Here is a 19,140-nt window from a genome sequence, read left to right on the forward strand (position 1 = left end):
GGCACGCTGTTAACTGGATATGCTGTTTGTTCACATACAGAGACACTGCAAAGTGGGAGATTACTGGGGAACTATTCTGCACAGCAAGCAGAGATTTTTGCGCTCACGCGAGCATGCTGTATCGCAGAAAACCAGGAAGTGAACATTTACACAGATTTACAATATGATTTTGGGACACTTCGGCACGAGAGAGGATTTTTGACGTCTTCTGGTAGCAAAATTAAGAATGGTGAACAAACAGCCAATCTTTTAGCAGCGATTCTGTTACCATCCGTAATTGCAGTGATTAAGTACAATTCGCACACGCGGAGATCAGATGGTGTTTCAAGAAGGAAATGTGAGACCAAATAATGCAGCAAAACTTGCAGCCAAGTCAGAACAAAGTCCAGTGATCATGCAAGGTGTTTTAACAATTCCTGAAAGTAGCCCAACCTTGGAAGATGAAGCTGCCATACAAACAGCCATTGATAAACAGAAGGATAAGTGGTTAAACTCGGATGTATATATAACACTGAATCCTAACTGTGGACTTCTCATAATGGACGTGTAGTGGCGCCACATGCATTGTTAGCATGGCTTTCTCGTTTGGCTCACAGAGTGAGCCAGACAGGCAAATGGGGAATGTGCAAGTCTGTTGGAAAACAAAGGTATGCACCAGGTTTCTCGGTGGTAGCTGAACAATATTGTGCCACTTGTCAAATCAGCCAGGAAAATAATCCAGGGAAAGGTGAAAAGACAGTGCAGGCAGCACGTCAACCTCTATCAAGGCTTTTGTGTATATGCAAATGGGTTTATTCAAATGCCGAGATGCAGTGGATACGAAGTTGTGCTTGTACACAATTACGGTTGTAAAAATTTTGATGAAGGATTTCATATGCCAATTTGGTATACCTTGCAGAATTTTGACCGATCAAGGAACACACTTCAAAGTGGAGGTGGTGCAAGAGCTGTGTAAAGCATTACAGGTGGAATGACAGAATGGGGTGCTGAAAAAATAAATTGGCAAAATAATTGTGAACAGACTGGTATGAAATGGCGGAGGCCATACCACGAGCACTAATGTCAATGAGAGCCACCCCAAATGGGAGAACATGACTCTCACCACACAAAATCTTAATGGGAAGACTGATGAGGGTACCTTACTCACCACCATTAATGATAAAAGAGATGAATATTTATCAAATGGATGATGCATTATGAGCATTTTGTATTGCACTGACAAACACTGAGAACATTTCATTCACAGGTGAAGAATGCTTTGCCTGAAGCAGCAACCAAGGATTGTTATGACCTTGGCACAGGAGATACTGTGCTCATTAAGGTGGAGAAAAGGAAATCTGTTGTGGACTGTCGGGGCGACACACATTCTCGTCTCTGATACAGGAGAATCTGCAGTGAAGATATCGCAAGAGAACAATGAACTTTTGTTTCAATTATGTTGTGAAGTTTTGCTAATTAATATAATAGATGCAAGGTCAGGATGAGATGTGTAGTTAGAAGATTAGACCATGTTGTGGACAATGCCTATCCGAGACTGACCAAGGTGTTAATTTTAGTTAAATTAGATATTGGGAAATTTGAGATCCTAATGGCAAGGTCAAGTGTCAGATTTAATTGATGATTTGTTTACTCGTTCATGGAGGTACATGGCTGCACAAACAGGAGATATGATGTAAAGATAGGAGATATGATGTAGAGATAGGAGACTGGTCAAGCCAAATAAAGTGATATACTGATGGGGAACTGGCTGATATCAAACTGACCATCAATCTTTAAAAAATAAAATAATTAATTAACTAATTAATTAAAATAAAATAAAATATAAAAAACGAGAGTGGGGATTGTATTCCAAGCTCATGTTGAGGGTCAGAGTTCGGTTCTGCTGTAACAGCAAAAGTAAAAGCAATCGATAGAGATCGATAGCACCGAAAAGTAAAGAAAAATTTGTGAGGATGTCTGGAATTGTTCTTGTTATCAGTTGACGGAGGCAAGAATCTAAAAAATAAAAATAATAATTTAAAAAGCATAAAATGATAGATCCAGTATACAAGAGGATTTTGACAATAAAGACAAATCTCAAGTCCTTGTGAAGGGTTTCTTGAAATAGACTATAACTACCTAGACTATGCATTGTAAGTGAATGCCAGTCTGGCTGACAAGATTGCAAGGAAGGTGAGAAGATCTTGTAGTTCTTTACTGTCTGTATTAAAATTATTATTGTAAAATGTGTGGTTAATTTGCCTGCTATTTGCACGAAGAAGATTGTTACCAAGACAATGATCACACAAGTTTCATGCATCTCTCATTGATAGGCTAAAACGATCAATTTGATGATGTGTTCTGGAAGTTATGTGAAATCAAGATAGATAACTAATGTAATTATATTATAAGACCTGATAATGGTGATGATCAGTAATATCTGTGAATTTTAAGTAACTAATGTAGTTTATAGACAAAAGCAAAATAAGATGTTTGATGGTGTAACGCCTATCCGAGACTGAACTCATGAGATTGTTTATGACTAAAAAATATTGGAAACTTAGTCAACATACTGTTGGATCTTGAGATTAATTAGGTGTACTGTTAGCAAGGGAAAATTTATATGACAAACGACAGATTGTGTTTGTATATTTTAACGAAAGGAGGGATGATAAATAAATAATAATAATAAAAAACAACAAACATTTTGTGCTCGACTTAATAAATATTCGAACTAATGGTTTTGTACACCAGCTGTGTATTGTAACGATAACATGCACACAAATTTCATGTCAGCATTTTAATCATTCAATAAATATAACAAATCATTTTAACTAAAAAGTATGTATAAACCTTTTATATGTCAAAATTAAAGCAGAGAGAAAACAAGCTCGAATGAGCTAAGATCCTCGTCCTCTTAATGATGACGTCATAAAACAAATATGACATCATTGTGATGTATCAGGTTTGTGATAAATTCTCTGTGCTAATGCCCGGCTTGATTCCCGCAAACATAAATCAAACAGCTTGCCTAGTTTCAGAGATAATGGTATAGGCGATTTCCATTAGCGGCGATATTATGACGTCAACTTTTTTTCTAGGAAGAATTTCCAAAATCGGAGATGGTTACTGCCTGCACGTGGGCTTTCTGCATATACATGACAAGTTTCACAAAAATCCGATGAAAACTCTGGGTTGTGAATGTCAAAAAATAAGAATGACGTCATAAAAATTGATATGACGTCATAGTGATGTATCATATGTGCAGTCATTAATCTCTGCTAATGCCCTGTTCGATTCCCACAAACAGAATTCAAAAAGCTTGCCTAGTTTCAGAGATAATTTTTTAGGCGATTCCCATTAGCGGAGATATTTTAACGTCATAACTTTTTTTCTTGGAGGAATTTTCAAAATCGGAGATCGTTACTGTCTACGCAGGGTATTTTTTACATATATGTGCCAAGTTTCAGGAACTTTCGATGAAAACTGTAGGCTGTGAAACAAAAAAGTCCACAAGAACAACAACGTGAGTAAGACTTAGAGATCCTCCACGAGGATCTAAAAACAGGGGGAAAAAAACATGATTGTAACTAGAGGGGGAGCACTCGGGAGAGTGCAAAACCTCCGCCGCCAATACTGCTGGGTCACTCAAGTGAACCTTATATCTTATTCATTAAATATGATGTCAACAGTGCTGACAGAGTTATAGTTCTTTTCTCCATTTTTTTTTGGGGGGGGACTTGGAAATCACTCAAAACATGTAGAAATGCAAAAAAAAGAAATCGAAATTTTGTTGAAAAAAATGTTGCAAAAAATTTTTTTTTCTCTAACAATTTTTTTGGGGGTTGTTGGAAATAACTTAAAACATGTAGAAATGCAAAAAAAATTTTTTTCCTCTATAACAATTTTTTTGGGGGGGTAACAATTTTTTGGGTGGGGTTAGAAATCACTTAAAACATGGAGAAATGTAAAAAAAAAAATTCCCCTTTTTTGGGAGGGGGTGACAATTTTTTTTTTTGGGGGGTTGGAAATCACTTCAAACATATAGAAATGCAAAAAAAAAAATTTTTTTTCTCCAACAATTTTTGGGGGAGGGCGGGGGGTTGGAAATCAATTAACACATGTAGAAATGCAAAAAAAAAAATTTCTCAAACAATTTTTTTGGGGGGGTTGGAAATCACTTAAAACATGTAGAAATGCAGAAAAAAAATTTTCTCTAAAATTTTTTTTTTGGGGGGGGGGGGGGGGACAAAGTCCAAAATTTAATGCCATGATCCTTGGACCATACCTAACCCCCCCACCAAGTTTCGTCGAAATCCGTCGAGTAGTTTTTTTCCGTAATACTGTTCACAAACAAACAAACAAACAAATAAATAAATAAATAAATAAACTTGCCAAAGGTGACCACGTTTGACTTCTTTAAGGTCACACTGAGGTGAACAGAGCTGCTTGAGGAATATCTGCCTAAGAGAGATTCCGATGAGAATCGTTCTACAGAGTAACCATGAAAAATATGCTTTTGCCTCATAACGTCACCAAATGACATCATAATGTCTCAAGCTTGACATATCCAGAAAGCACTCATCGAGGTGTTCAATTTGAGGTACTACACGATATGGTTCCTAAAACTTGAAAATTTGACCTTGGGGTCAAATATGTTTGACCTCAGGCGCTAACAATGAAGGTCAAGGCCAATCGCCACCAAAAATTAATCAGCTGAGCGCCAGACCATGAACTATATTCCCATGAAGTTTGAAGACGATCCGATCAAAATTACTCAAAAAATAAGGGTTTCGTCGACTCCCCTGATTTGCGACAAAGTGACCTTGACCTTTGACCTTGACCTTCAAAATTTTGTGCACTGAAAGGGACCTCTATAGGCCTCTGATATGCGAAGTTACAAAAATTTCCGATGATAACTGTGCTCTGCAGAATTTTTTATACGTGATTACAGACAAAAAAAAATAAAATAAATTAAAAAAAAACATACAAGCTGACCAACATATCTTGCAAAACTTCGTTTTGGCAAGATAACAAACACACAAACAAACAAACAAACAAATAGAAAGGGGTGAAAACAGTAACCTCCATCCATCTTCGAAGATGGCGGAGGTTAATAAAACATGGGATTTTGGGTCTTGGCTAAAGGGAATTTAATGATCTGTGCACCATTACAATTTGAAAAGTACATTGGCAATTTAAAATGAACATGTTATATGACCATGGGCAGACGTCACTGAGGCAGTCATTGATCTTGCTGTCCTTTACCAGTGGTTTGCCATCTGGAAGAAATGAAACTTTCTGGCCCTTTCATGCTGTACCCACTTGGTTGGAATTAATAAATGGAATTTCTTTATGCATCGGCAAATTAATATCTTGCAATCATGATATTGGAGTGTGCGGAATGGGCAATCCTGATGATGTGCTTGTGTTTGAGACCTTCCACTCTCTACACTTTTGTACACCCTGGCTACTCCGCTCTGATATGCCTCCAGCTATACTACATGTGGTGTGATGGACTCTGGAAACAGTGCCTTGCACATGATCCTACTCTCATCCATCTATGCTCTGTCCTACACCGAGTTTGACCAAATGTGGTTACTTCTTCATCATGACTGAGCGTGAGACTGTGCTGAGGGAAAGGAGACTCGTGAGAGACTCTACTCGACTCCACAAAGTGGCGTTTGACTTTGGAAGGAAAATGCTAATGGCCATCTCTTCTTCCTTGTTGAAGAAATGCCATGAGCTTTCTAAACGCCCAAGTCATTGTCAAAAACCAAAATTAAAAAACTGATCCTGATCATGAAATGCAACATTGCGGTGAGACAACACCATCCCCTTTGGAGGTAATGCATGAACCCAGGCATCAAAGCAACATGTAGAAGATCGAGGCCCTGATAACCAGGACAACGTGGAGTGTGCAACACCCGTCTCGACCAGCGCCTCCGTCCTTGTATTACCGTTCACTTCCTAGCAAAGATGGATCAGCAAGCTGTGTAACTTTGTTGACAGGTTTTGATGGGGAGGGCTAGGCTTGGTGATTTGTACATGGATGCTGATGTCCTTGGAATATGGAATGTTCATTCAATAATTGCCAAGGTGAACTTTTCAAAATTAATCAATTGTGATGACTGAATGACAAAAAGCGAGGAATGTCAAAGCAAATTTTGCCAAAATTAGCAGAATAGGTTTAAGGGTGATAAAAAATTAAAAATTAAAATGTTGCCAATTAACTTGAAAAAGTAAATGTTTTTAGTATATATATAGCAAAGCATAACATTATGCTTTGCTATATATATACTAAAAACATTTACTTTTTCAAGTTAATTGGCAACATTTTGGCAACAATTAACAACAGTTAATTGGCAAATGTATAACAATACATTTGTATTGTTATAACCCTTAAATGGGAAATGTACTCAAATACAACATGATTATTACATCTATGTGCTTGAACATGTATCTATTTTAATAATGTGTATATATATATTGTTGTGGTTACCAGATTCGCAAACCACCATTCAGGTCCCTTAGGTGAGGTATCTCGGTAAGTGCATGTGTAGTTAGGTCCAAACCCGTTGTCTAGTGGGAATACATGTCATTTATACGTGCTGCGACTCTTCAGGATAGCCGTTTTTCTTTTACTATCTTTATTTTGGACCAACCGCCATGATTCCCATCACAACCACAACATCAACCACCGACCACAACCACCGCTTCACCACAACCGCCACGACCTTCACGTCACACCTCGCAACCGTAGCATCGCCACCGTTCTTGCCCCGCTGTGGGTACCGGTGTTGGACTCGTGCAGGGCGCACGTTGAACAGCGTGTACAAAATCACGGATTTTGTGCTTCAAAAACGGATCAAAAACGACACACGCCCACTTTTTGCCGTCCAATCGGTGAGCGAGGGGCGAATTGGCCCCGCCCCCAGGGCGATCGATATATGCAAATTTGTGGATCAAAAAGCCTTCACGCCCACTTTTTCTCGGGCCAATGGGGAGCGAGGTGAAAGGTCAAAGGGAGGGGGTCAAAGGCGAAGTTACGGGGGGATAAAAGGACGGTGTTCGTCAGTCAGAGGAGAGTCGCAAAGGAGAACGAAAAGGAGAACGAGAAGGAGTCAGAACGAGGAGTCAGAACGAAAACGAAAAGGAGAACGAGAACGAGAAGGAGTCGGAACGGAGGGGACGAGTGTGGAAGTCTGGAGCCCGAGGCCTGCAGTGGCTGGAGAAGCTGAAGAGTCGCGAAGGGGAGAGTCGATCGGAGAGTCCGGCGAGGAGAGCCCAGGGAAGAGTCCAGGGTGGAGAGTCCAGAGGCGGCCGCGGCGAAGGCAGACGAGGGGGTGCTCGCGTCGGTGCCAGGAGCTGCACGCCCGAGGGAGGCCGGCAGCGCGACCTGGCCGAGGTGGAGACGCACACCAGGGATAATAAAGATCCTCTATACCCCGAGCATCAGCAACCCCCTCCTGTTTCCCCCCCGCGCTGAGATAGTGCGACCAAGGGGGCCCCTTTTCCCACCCCCTGCCTGACACTGTCCGCGAGGCCCGCGGGTTGGGGCGCCATCGCCGCTCCGCGTCTCATCACCAGACGGGTAGGCGCGACCCGGTTTCGGCCTCAGGCCCGCCTCATTCTTGAGGATATTTCTTTTCCTTGGTTTTGGGTATGTGTTGTCGGCGCCGTCTGTGAAGTAGAATTGTATAAGTGTTGCCGTGTGCTCGGTAGTCGGTATTAGCTCTGCACTGTGTTTTCACTTTTATGTTTGCTTTTTGTGTAAATGGAATTGTGTTTTCTTTTTTTTGTGTGCATTTGGTGGAATTGTATTTGTGTGCTTCCCGTGTGCCGCGAATAAATGTGCTTTATTGTTGAACTGTTCTCCCGCTTCGCTTCGTCTTTTCCCCATTGAACCCTCATCTTGCTTCACGTAAAGGGTTGGTAGTGGGCTGAGTACGCCCGATAATTAATCGAACCGTCGAGGTCGACGATAACACCGCTCGGTTATTCTGATAGTACGGAACGGGTCGCTGAAGTGGCCCGTGTCCGAAGTCGACCTGCGGCGAGGTGCGATCGCCCGGTCTACCCTCCGCGTGGGTACTTAGGTAGTTCGAATTTGGCGAGCAACCCTATCCCACGCGGGGGCTGATTGGCTCGATCGCGGTGAGACCGAAAGGTCCACCCGTGACTGGTTCCCGGCGTTAGTCCGAGAGGGTCACGACTGGATTGTCCGTCCGGTGGGCGACGTGCCGCGATTCGAGTTACGTGGCCGTCGCACGCCGGGCGGGCGCGAAGACCGCAACACTGGTGTCAGGTCGTGCGATCCACATTCATCGCCCTCCCTCGCGGCACTGGTATCGGAGAACAGGAAAACAGGCTCTCCTGTCTCCGACTAAATTCACGGGAATCGGTCCAGGGGTGAGAGAAGCGACCCCCGATTCCCTCCAAATTACGTGCGAGCGAAATTAACCCTTCACGACAAGCAAGATGGCGCCTCACGGCGAGCGGGAGCCGGGGGGTATTAGAAATGTATATGTGTAATAATGTAGAGTCCATGGTCCAGGATGGAATCCCCGAGCAGGAAATGTTGATTGTGCAGGAACACGGACTCGCCCAACTGAACCCAGGGCCCGAGGTGGGTGCGGCAGCGGCCGCGGTGTATGACACCTCCCCCCCCCCTCTCCACCAAGACCCTTCTCCAACCCTTGCCGAAACGGCTCAGCTGAGTGCATCCAACATGGCCCAGCTATGCGCCATGCTGGCGGCAATGAACAAACAAATGAATGAAGTGAAAACGACGATGGATACAAATACAAATGAAATGAAAAATGAAATGAAAAACGAAATGAAAGGCATGAACGAAAAGATGGATACAAATACAAATGAAGTGAAAACGACGATGGATGCGAATACACAACAAATAAACGAAAAGATGGATACAAAAATGAACGGAATGGAAACAAACATGAAGGAGGAAATGAAAAAGCTGCGGGGTGAGACGCAGAACATGGGCCGAAGCCTGCAGGCGGGCATGAAGGCCGTGACCGGGGAGATAAAAATGGCGACTCCACGTGTGGGAGCAAACGAGCTGGATGAGGGTGCAACGGCTGACAGGCCCGCGGTGGAGGCGGGTGAAAAATAATTCGTGGAACGTGTTGGGCGAGGGTCGTGGACGATGACCGAAAGGGAAAAATTAAATGGGGAGACCAAAACGTGTGAGACGAGACACGAGGTGACGACAACAGAAATAATAGTTGAGACAAGGGAGGTAAAGGGTGAAGAGTTGGCAGAGACACGGGAGATGGGAACGATAGAGGGAAGACTACACGATGAAGACGGGGTAAGTGACGCGCACGCACACACGGAGGTAGTGGAGGACAGTGGGGTTGAGCTCGCGGGGCGTGGGGGGACCCGGTGCGAGCACCTGGATGGCCGCCTCCAGGAACGAGGGGAGGGAGTATGCCCCCTTGAGGCGAGTCACGACCAGGTGAGTTCGGTCGTGCTTTGCGCAGGTTGAGGGGACGAGTGCTGTGGACGGGTGCACGGAGAGCTTGGGGGTGTAGAGGCCCCGGAGACCCTTGTGGGGACACAAATCCCCAGTGTGGTTGTCCCTGTGTGTGTGGTGCAAGGTGTGAGTGCGGCACCGTGTGTGGAAGCGACCCCGTGTGTGAGTGGTGTGGTGGCGATGGTGCCAGAGTGCGTGCTTCCCAGCACGCCGGGTGTGGATGGGGCACCGTGTGTGAGTGAGGCCGTGTGTGTGAGTGAAACGGCCAGTATGAGTGAGGCACCACGTGAGTGGTGTGGTGGCGATGGTGCCAGAGTGCGTGCTTCCCAGCACGCCGGGTGTGGATGGGGCACCGTGTGTGAGTGAGGCCGTGTGTGTGAGTGAAACGGCCAGTATGAGTGAGGCACCACGTGTGAGTGGTGTGGTGGCGATGGTGCCGGAGTACGTGCTTCCCAGCACGCCGTGTGTGGATGAGGCACGGAGTGTGAGTGAGGCACCGCGGGTTAGTGCCCGCGTGTGTGGGTGAGGCACCGTGTGTGGAAGAGACCGCGTGTGTGAGTGTCGCCGTGTGTATGAGTGAGGTACCGCGGGTGAGTGCCCCCGCGTGTGTGGATGAGGCACGGTGTGAGAGTAGTGAGGCACGCGTGAGTGAACGGCCGTGTGCAAGGTCGCTGTGTGCAAGGGAGACCGTGTGTGTGAGAGAGCGGTATGTGAGGGAGATGTCGGTTGGCATGCGGGAGCACGCAGCCGCATCTCCCGGTGTGAATGTGATGGTGTGGACTGTGTGCGTCGTAACACGCAGGTATGCGTGTGTGGAATGGAGACGGAGACGGCGACAGAGGAGAGAAAGCCGTGTAGCGGCTGTAGCTGTTTCGGGGACCGTGCCGGGTTCACCCAGCAGTGAGCACGCGGTTCGTGCTGTGCAACGCACGAGACCACCACGTGCTCGCTTGCGAGAGTGAAGTCCCGGTCCGGAAACGCACGCGGTGGATTTGCCGATCCCGCGGACGGACAAAGTTTAGGCAGGTAAATGGATTTGGACCGGACGGGTTCTCCACGCGATCGTGTGTGTTCAGCTCCAACGGGCAAAGCACATGTGTTCGCGTGGGAAACCCCTCGAGACGTGGGGCTTGTTTTTTTTATGCGCACGGTGACGTCATGGCTGCACGTGGGGTTGGAATCCGGCAGGAGGGGAATCTCTGCCGGATGGCACCGTCCAAGGAGGGACGAGGAACACGTGCAGCTGCATGACGTCACGGCCAGGTGCAAAGTGCGCGAGCTCTGAGTTGCCGCGCAGGTGCTGCGCATGGAAAAGGAAAAGGCAAGCCTCACTTTCGGGTGCACAGGATTCCTGGGCAAGGGGTGAAAGACCCCCTTACCCTGGGCACAGGATGGAAACTAGTTAGGGGGAAGGGTTAGCTTAGTTAGACCGACTTCATGGGGCAGGGGTAAGTCCTCATGGAGTCCGTGGAATGGATTAGGTAGAGGGATTTAGTGAGCTTTAGGTTGGGAAAGTTATTTTAGAGATTTTGGAGACAGAGACAGACTTTGGATGTGTAGCGGGGACGTAGTTTAGCTACGTAGTGTTAAAAGGAACGTGCTACTAGTTTAAGGGACGACGTGGGAGCACGAGTTAGTTAGGGGAGGTACTTAGAAGGATGGCAGAGTCCAGCGGAGAGTGTGTTGAAGAGTTGGAGAGTTGTGAGGTGAGTACATGGTGAGTGAGTGGAGGCCAGCGGGTCTGTGTGAGTGGAGCGAATGGGGAATGCATGGTGCGATGAGTGATTGGGGGGAGGAGTGACTCCCGCCCAAGGGACCCCGGGGTCAGAGTAAAGTGAGTTAGCTGGGTTAGTCAAATTGAAAAATGGAGGTCGTTTTGTTGTTGGTGGGAAAGTAGGCTCGAGACCCATTTGGAGGGGGTGCAGGAGCCCTGTTGACGGGCTTGGGAGCGTGGCTGCGAAAGGTGAGTATCGCTGAGTGGGTACCCGGGCACCAGGCTAGTCGACGCGGTAGGCCAAGGGCCCATGGGGGGCCGGGATAGAGTAGTGGGCACGGGTGCGCCTGCTTGGTGCGGGGGCCCGGGCGCCATTAGCCGCGTGGGCAGTGTTGTGGGCACGGGTGACCCTCGGAAAGGGGCCCGGGGAGGCCGGCCTGCCACGTGTGCGTTTCAGGAGGTGCCATGGGGGCACTCCCGGTGTTAGGGAGCTGGTAGGCTCGGAGGCAGTGTAGTGCCCGGGGTGCCATAGCGGGAGATTCGGCAGAGGGTCGTGCCTGCCAAAGGGAGCCACGTGTCCCAGCCAGGAGACCGTGTGAGGGCACGGAGAGAAAATTGGGGGCGAGGCCCGGGAAATTGTAAGGACACCAACACAGGCGACGGGAATCTGGGTTGTTAGAACCAATAGTTTAAGCGAGAGGCGCTTGTTGAAAGCCCCGGGGTAGTTTAACAGTTAAATGGTTAGGGTAGATTAGGAGATGTACCCCTCCGCACCATCCATCCCCTCGCTGTCGTTGTGGGCCGCTGGACCCACTTTGGTTAAGATCGCCGAACTCTGGGGAGGCCATTCTGAGGCTTCGTTGGGCCTCGACACAGGACGTTAGCTCTCCCTTGTTCCCCTCTGGGAAGGGAACGTAGGGGTTGGGAGTAGGCTAGGTGACAGGATAGGTTAGCCGAACAAGGACAGTAAAGGGGGTTAGGGGACGATTTATAGTGGGGAAGTAAAAATAAAAACAAAAAAATAAGTTGGGGCTAAATTGGGGTTTGACAAATTAAGGGAGTGGGTATGTACAGTGACAGGCAAAGGCGATAGGTTGGGAGGGAGACAGGTAGGTAGGTCCGAGCCCGCCTTCCAAGTGGCCAGCACCACCGCACTCCCTCCACCAACCTCCATTGAACGGCAAAGGCTGGCCGACTTCATCGGCTGGCCGTGTTTTGCTTCAAGGCGGAGGCCGGCCAACTTCATCGGCAGGTGTTGTTTTGCTGCAAGGCCTGTGCCATCGGCTGGCCGTGTTTTGCTTCAAGGCCTGTGCCGGCCAGTTCATCTGCCGGCTGTGTTTGCCTGCAGCAGCCTTCTTCTGCGGGCTGTGTTTGCCTGCTGCCTTTGCCATGCCATGCCCACTGCCCACGTTCACCAGCCCCGTTCAATTTTTGCTTTGCCCCCCCCCCCTGTTCATTTCCATGTGCGCCAGGATCAAGGCAACAGTTTGCAAGCTGCAAGAACTGCCCTGTTGGCAGCAACAACACGGGCCTGCAGTGGCGGCCCGTGCACCGTGTTTGTATTCATGCATCCATTCGTTGTGCTCATTGCGTGTGCCACTTGAGCTGGCACGGAGACTGCGTTTGTGCAGCCCAAGCACCGTTGTGGTTCACTGAGTTCAGTTCAAAAGGGAAGGCCTTGGACTGCGTGTGAGCAGCCAGCCACGTTCCCTGTCACCTGCATTGTTTTGAGCCAGAGACTGCATGTGGGCAGCCTGGCTCCCTGCTAACTGCTTTTCTTTTGCAGAGTTCAATGATCCTGGGCCATGGTTTAGTGTAAAATTTGTAAGTTAAGGTTAAGATGTACTGTACATATGAGTGCGCCCCCGGCATGTTTGTCTTAGCGCCGGCAATTTTATTTAAGTCGTCCGTATGAGTGAGTTTGTTTAGATAGTTACGCAGCCCTCAGGTTATTTATTTTGGGGACACGAATACCATGAATGTCGCACTCAGGGATCCGTACGTAAAGTGTACTAGGGGAAAACTACACATGATGGCACACGAAAATTTGACGACTCGGGACGAGTCTGTAAAAGGGAAGGGGTAGTGTGTGTTGTGGTTACCAGATTCGCAAACCACCATTCAGGTCCCTTAGGTGAGGTATCTCGGTAAGTGCATGTGTAGTTAGGCCCAAACCCGTTGTCTAGTGGGAATACATGTCATTTATACGTGCTGCGACTCTTCAGGATAGCCGTTTTTCTTTTACTATCTTTATTTTGGACCAACCGCCATGATTCCCATCACAACCACAACATCAACCACCGACCACAACCACCGCTTCACCACAACCGCCACGACCTTCACGTCACACCTCGCAACCGTAGCATCGCCACCGTTCTTGCCCCGCTGTGGGTACCGGTGTTGGACTCGTGCAGGGCGCACGTTGAACAGCGTGTACAAAATCACGGATTTTGTGCTTCAAAAACGGATCAAAAACGACACACGCCCACTTTTTGCCATCCAATCGGTGAGCGAGGGGCGAATTGGCCCCGCCCCCAGGGCGATCGATATATGCAAATTTGTGGATCAAAAAGCCTTCACGCCCACTTTTTCTCGGGCCAATGGGGAGCGAGGTGAAAGGTCAAAGGGAGGGGGTCAAAGGCGAAGTTACGGGGGGATAAAAGGACGGTGTTCGTCAGTCAGAGGAGAGTCGCAAAGGAGAACGAAAAGGAGAACGAGAACGAGAAGGAGTCAGAACGAGAAGGAGTCAGAACGAAAACGAAAAGGAGAACGAGAACGAGAAGGAGTCGGAACGGAGGGGACGAGTGTGGAAGTCTGGAGCCCGAGGCCTGCAGTGGCTGGAGAAGCTGAAGAGTCGCGAAGGGGAGAGTCGATCGGAGAGTCCGGCGAGGAGAGCCCAGGGAAGAGTCCAGGGTGGAGAGTCCAGAGGCGGCCGCGGCGAAGGCAGACGAGGGGGTGCTCGCGTCGGTGCCAGGAGCTGCACGCCCGAGGGAGGCCGGCAGCGCGACCTGGCCGAGGTGGAGACGCACACCAGGGATAATAAAGATCCTCTATACCCCGAGCATCAGCAACCCCCTCCTGTTTCCCCCCCGCGCTGAGATAGTGCGACCAAGGGGGCCCCTTTTCCCACCCCCTGCCTGACACTGTCCGCGAGGCCCGCGGGTTGGGGCGCCATCGCCGCTCCGCGTCTCATCACCAGACGGGTAGGCGCGACCCGGTTTCGGCCTCAGGCCCGCCTCATTCTTGAGGATATTTCTTTTCCTTGGTTTTGGGTATGTGTTGTCGGCGCCGTCTGTGAAGTAGAATTGTATAAGTGTTGCCGTGTGCTCGGTAGTCGGTATTAGCTCTGCACTGTGTTTTCACTTTTATGTTTGCTTTTTGTGTAAATGGAATTGTGTTTTCTTTTTTTGTGTGCATTTGGTGGAATTGTATTTGTGTGCTTCCCGTGTGCCGCGAATAAATGTGCTTTATTGTTGAACTGTTCTCCCGCTTCGCTTCGTCTTTTCCCCCATTGAACCCTCATCTTGCTTCACGTAAAGGGTTGGTAGTGGGCTGAGTACGCCCGATAATTAATCAAACCGTCGAGGTCGACGATAACACCGCTCGGTTATTCTGATAGTACGGAACGGGTCGCTGAAGTGGCCCGTGTCCGAAGTCGACCTGCGGCGAGGTGCGATCGCCCGGTCTACCCTCCGCGTGGGTACTTAGGTAGTTCGAATTTGGCGAGCAACCCTATCCCACGCGGGGGCTGATTGGCTCGATCGCGGTGAGACCGAAAGGTCCACCCGTGACTGGTTCCCGGCGTTAGTCCGAGAGGGTCACGACTGGATTGTCCGTCCGGTGGGCGACGTGCCGCGATTCGAGTTACGTGGCCGTCGCACGCCGGCGGGCGCGAAATCCGCAACAATATATATATATATATATATATATATATATGCATTTTAAATGACCATAAATCTCATTTTTGCCTTGGAAGATAATCGATCTTCCCAGTAAAAATTTGGCTTGTTCCCCAAAACAGATTGGCCTTTCAAATAATTTTGAATCTTTATTCAGTTTCATAGAATCATTTATTATTTTATTTTGCTTATGAAGGGATTCTTATATATAAATAATTATATACTAGTGTCTAAAAAGTCTGGCTGGAAACGAGACTGGCTTAAATGGGATGTGTGTGAAAGTAATGTCTAGAACTCCTATCAGCCTTCAGGTCATAAATTTTCCTTAGCCCTTCAAAATTAAGCTAACCTCCAGATGGCTGCTGCCACAAAGCTGTGAATGATTATTCCCCAGAACCCTAAAACGTCAGCTGTGGCATCAGTATGGCTGGAAGATGAACAGACATAGTGTCACTGAATACTATATAATAATTCAAAATCTCCATGTACTGCAGAATCGGAGGAAGACTGTGTTGCTTAACTTCCTCCAGAATTCTCTATATGCGCATATGTTTTATTTTATTCCTATTATTTTTTAATAAATGACTCAAATGTACAGGAGGAATTGAGAATTTCTTCGACAGGAGGTATGCAAGATATATGTTTGAAGTGCAACGTTGTGCTGCATTTTCATTGGACCACTCAGCGAAGCGACAGGCAGGCACACCTAGTCTTTTCTGAAAAAGCAAAACCCTGCACTGAAATGTGCAAATAAATATTTGTAAGATCATATTGCAACTGCAGCACAGTGAGGAGCGCCTCTTCGGTTTTTGACAGATCGTCTACTCCACTCTGATGAAGAAGCACTTCTTCGGTTTTTGGATGATTCTCAGTGTTCACCTTTCGGCTTTCCTCCCAAAAATGATGAGCAGGGCTGAGAAAAGATTAAGGTCGATGAAACAAACTGCCAGTTGTTGTGTCCACATGTCATTTACAAGTGACGTTCATAGTTGATCAGTAATGATTGATAGTTGGGATGAAGCAGCTGATATGTAAGTTAGCCATTTTATCGTATCTTCACAAGGATGAACAATTTTAAATTAAAATAATTTGGATACCTGACATCAATATTTTTTTTACCTGTTTAGAGATTACACTCAAAGATGTTCGCACAAACAAACATTACAATGAAAATCAGTCAGTGACAACTTGGTGACACGGAATGGCACTTGGTAGAGCACATACCTCCGCCAGGCTGAATAGTTTCCATTTTGTATGCCACTGATAGGTCAGATCTAAATCCGAACCTTGACCGAAATTGAATCGGCTTGTTCTTGTCACCTAACCAACTCATCCGCAACTTTTTGAGATATCATGTACACATAGTTTTTGGACCCATCTATCATTGGTGAATAATCACTTAAAATTTCTCGTATCCGGATCCGGATCTTCGCCAAAATAGAATCAATTCACAATTTTTTCCTTCAACCTTTCCTTTACATAATCTTTAAAAATCAATCAAGAAAAAAAAAGGTTTCTTTACATCTTTTCACTTATGACCTTACACCTCCCGTAACCACGTCTTTCTCAACCACGTCTTCTTCTTCACATTACTTTCGTCGACCTAATTGCTTCCTTCTGCGTTTGCTGATCCAAATTCACTATACACCTTCATGATTTTTCTTCAACCTTTCCTTTACCCTTCAACTTCAACCTTTCCTTCATACTGCATGTGAAAAAGCTGAATGCCAAAACTCGGTGCTTGCATCGAAATCTGTCCAAAACCCATCGCTTTCTCTACCCACCTGACCCAGTCGCACCCAACTGTCCCTGGACCCTGTGTCCTTTTCTCCCAACAAGGTGGAGAACTGGCTGTCAAACCTCGACTCAGGTTCTGCAACCGGTCCAGAGAGAATCAGCCCACGTGTCCTAAAAACCTGCTCCTCTGCTCTTGCTCACCCTCTCTCTGTTCTATTCACCCTCATTTGCTCAGGGTCATCTGCCATCTGCTTGAAATCAGCAAACATTACTGCCCTGCATAAAAAGGTGCAAAAACAGATCCCTGCAACTACAGACCAATCAGCCTTCTCCCAATCATCAGCAAGGTTATGGAATCAATCATTGCTTCAGACATTAAATCCTTCCTCTTCTGCAATAGCCTGATTTCTGATCATCAATTTGGTTTCAGACCAGGTCACTCTACCCTGGATATGCTGCTTCTGCTCGACCAACAATGGATGGAGGTCCTCAATGCCGAACATGAAATCAGAGCCATATCCCAAGACATATTGCACACTTTTGACATGGTCTGGCACCCTGCTCTGCTCACCAAACTCTCTTCCTCTGGTATCCAAGGCCATCTCCACTCATGGCTCGCAGACTTCCTCTCCGGTCACAGCCAACATGTGGCCCTAAATGGAGTTCTTTCATCCCCTCTTCCTATCCAGGCTGGAGTTGCTCAAGGCAGCGTTCTGGGCCTTGTTCTTTTTCTGGTTTTCATCAATGATCTCTCCGACTCTCTGGAAAATCCTTTTTATCTCTTTGCTGATGACTCCACCCTCTGCCATTCCATCTGTCATCCCTCAGACCGGCAAGGAGCAGCTTCTTCGCTCACTTCAGACCTGGGTAAAATCACGAACTGGTCCAACACATGGAACATGTCTTTCAATCCGGATAGATCTCACACTCTCACTGGGTCTCTCCAAAAGGACCATTTGGAACCCCCACCCCCCCCCCATCCACTTTCTCAACAATCCTCTGGAAGAAGTCCTTTCATTCAAGCTTCTGGGTCTTACTTTCTGCCATGATCTTTCCTGGGAAAGCCACATTTCCAACCTGGCCTCCAAAGCCAGTCACCGACAGGGAATCCTCCGTCGTGCAAAGTCCTTCCGAGGCCTACCTGAGCAAATGACCACACACAAAGCTTTCGCCCATAGCCTGATGGAGTAATGCTCTCCCCTCTGGGCTGGTGTTCCTGCCTCCCACCTTTCTCGGCTTCACGCTGTAGAAACCAAGGCATTTTGGATCATTGGCATCTCCCGTGATGAGGCTGAGTCTTTGGGCCTCTCACTCTCTCACCGCAGGCTGGTCAGTGGTCTGTCTTCTACTGTCTCCTCTCTGGTCTCACCCCTCCCTCCTGCTGTGTCTGCGATTTGTACCCACCATATTTCCGCAGGGCGCTCAAGGTCTGCCAACAACCCCCTTCTGGTAAAACTACCAAAATCACGAATCACTGCTCACCTTCACTCGTTCATTCCTCTTTTTCCCCACCTTTGGAATAAACTCCCTCACTCTGTTCAATCCCATTCTTCCCTCCAAGCCTTCAAAACAGCTGTTCACCACAACCTCTTATCATCCCCCATCCAAATCCTTGATCTTTTCTACCCCCGTTAATCCACCACAAACCCACCTCCTTCAAATTCCCTGCTTTCCTTCCTGAAAGTCCCTATAGTGTCCATTTTGTATACCCCATGTTCCCCACCCCATCCCTCTCACTTCCACAGATCTCCTAATGTCTCTGTTCCCTACTGTTTTGTCCTTCCCACTCCCACCCCTCGTCTCATTCCCCCCTTGTTGTGCGTTAGCTCTCATACGAGCCTCGACAAGGTATACAAAAAAAATCCAAAAAAAACCCCCAATCTTCATTAAAAAAAAATTATAATAAATTAACTCTTAAAATGTTTGAACTTCCTCTTTCACGCGTGTGGTTCTCGGTATTGCATTATAATTCACGACTCTTCCTCTTCAAAAGACTCCACCTTTCCTTCTTCCAATGTCTAAAAAGCCCCACTTATGTTTCTTTTCTCTATTCTCTTAACTCGCAGATAACCGTCTACGATGGGTCTGGGGGACAGGACGGATCACAATACTCGGTTACGGTAGTTTCTTTGGAAGTTTTGCGCTGCATTCAACAGCTCAGTTCATATTGGTGGCGTGTCTGGGTGCCCATGGTAGCGTTTGAGACCGGTCGCTTTATATTGTTGGCCTTGACAGATAGTGCCGGATGAGTAACACAAACGATTTGACATATTCATCGTTTCTATATTACCTCCATCAACAGATTAACAACA

At 47.2% G+C, this 19,140-nt stretch overlaps 1 protein-coding gene and 1 long non-coding RNA gene across 6 annotated transcripts in view; one reads left to right on the plus strand and one right to left on the minus strand.

Annotated features, from left to right (window-relative positions):
• The window catches only part of LOC147032274 (uncharacterized), a 68,323-nt gene extending 65,206 nt beyond the window's left edge, over nucleotides 1–3,117 (plus strand). Inside the window, exon 3 of the long non-coding RNA XR_015055102.1 lies at nucleotides 1,247–3,117. This is a non-coding gene — a long non-coding RNA (uncharacterized LOC147032274). The remainder of the gene's footprint in view (nucleotides 1–1,246) is intronic.
• Nucleotides 1–19,140, minus strand: part of LOC147032275 (glycoprotein-N-acetylgalactosamine 3-beta-galactosyltransferase 1-like) — a 78,027-nt gene that overhangs the window by 46,188 nt on the left and 12,699 nt on the right. Inside the window, exon 2 of one of the 5 annotated variants that reach the window (XM_085869713.1) lies at nucleotides 15,890–16,004. The exons of the other annotated variants lie outside the window; for them this stretch is intronic. The gene's annotated coding sequence lies outside the window, so the exon portion shown is untranslated. The remainder of the gene's footprint in view (nucleotides 1–15,889; nucleotides 16,005–19,140) is intronic. 5 annotated transcript variants of the gene reach the window in all.

This window comes from Eptatretus burgeri, chromosome 2 (genome assembly GCF_056783735.1).
Source record: "Eptatretus burgeri isolate ZD-2024b chromosome 2, Ebu_testis_v1, whole genome shotgun sequence".
Classification (NCBI taxonomy): Eukaryota; Metazoa; Chordata; class Myxini; order Myxiniformes; family Myxinidae; genus Eptatretus; species Eptatretus burgeri.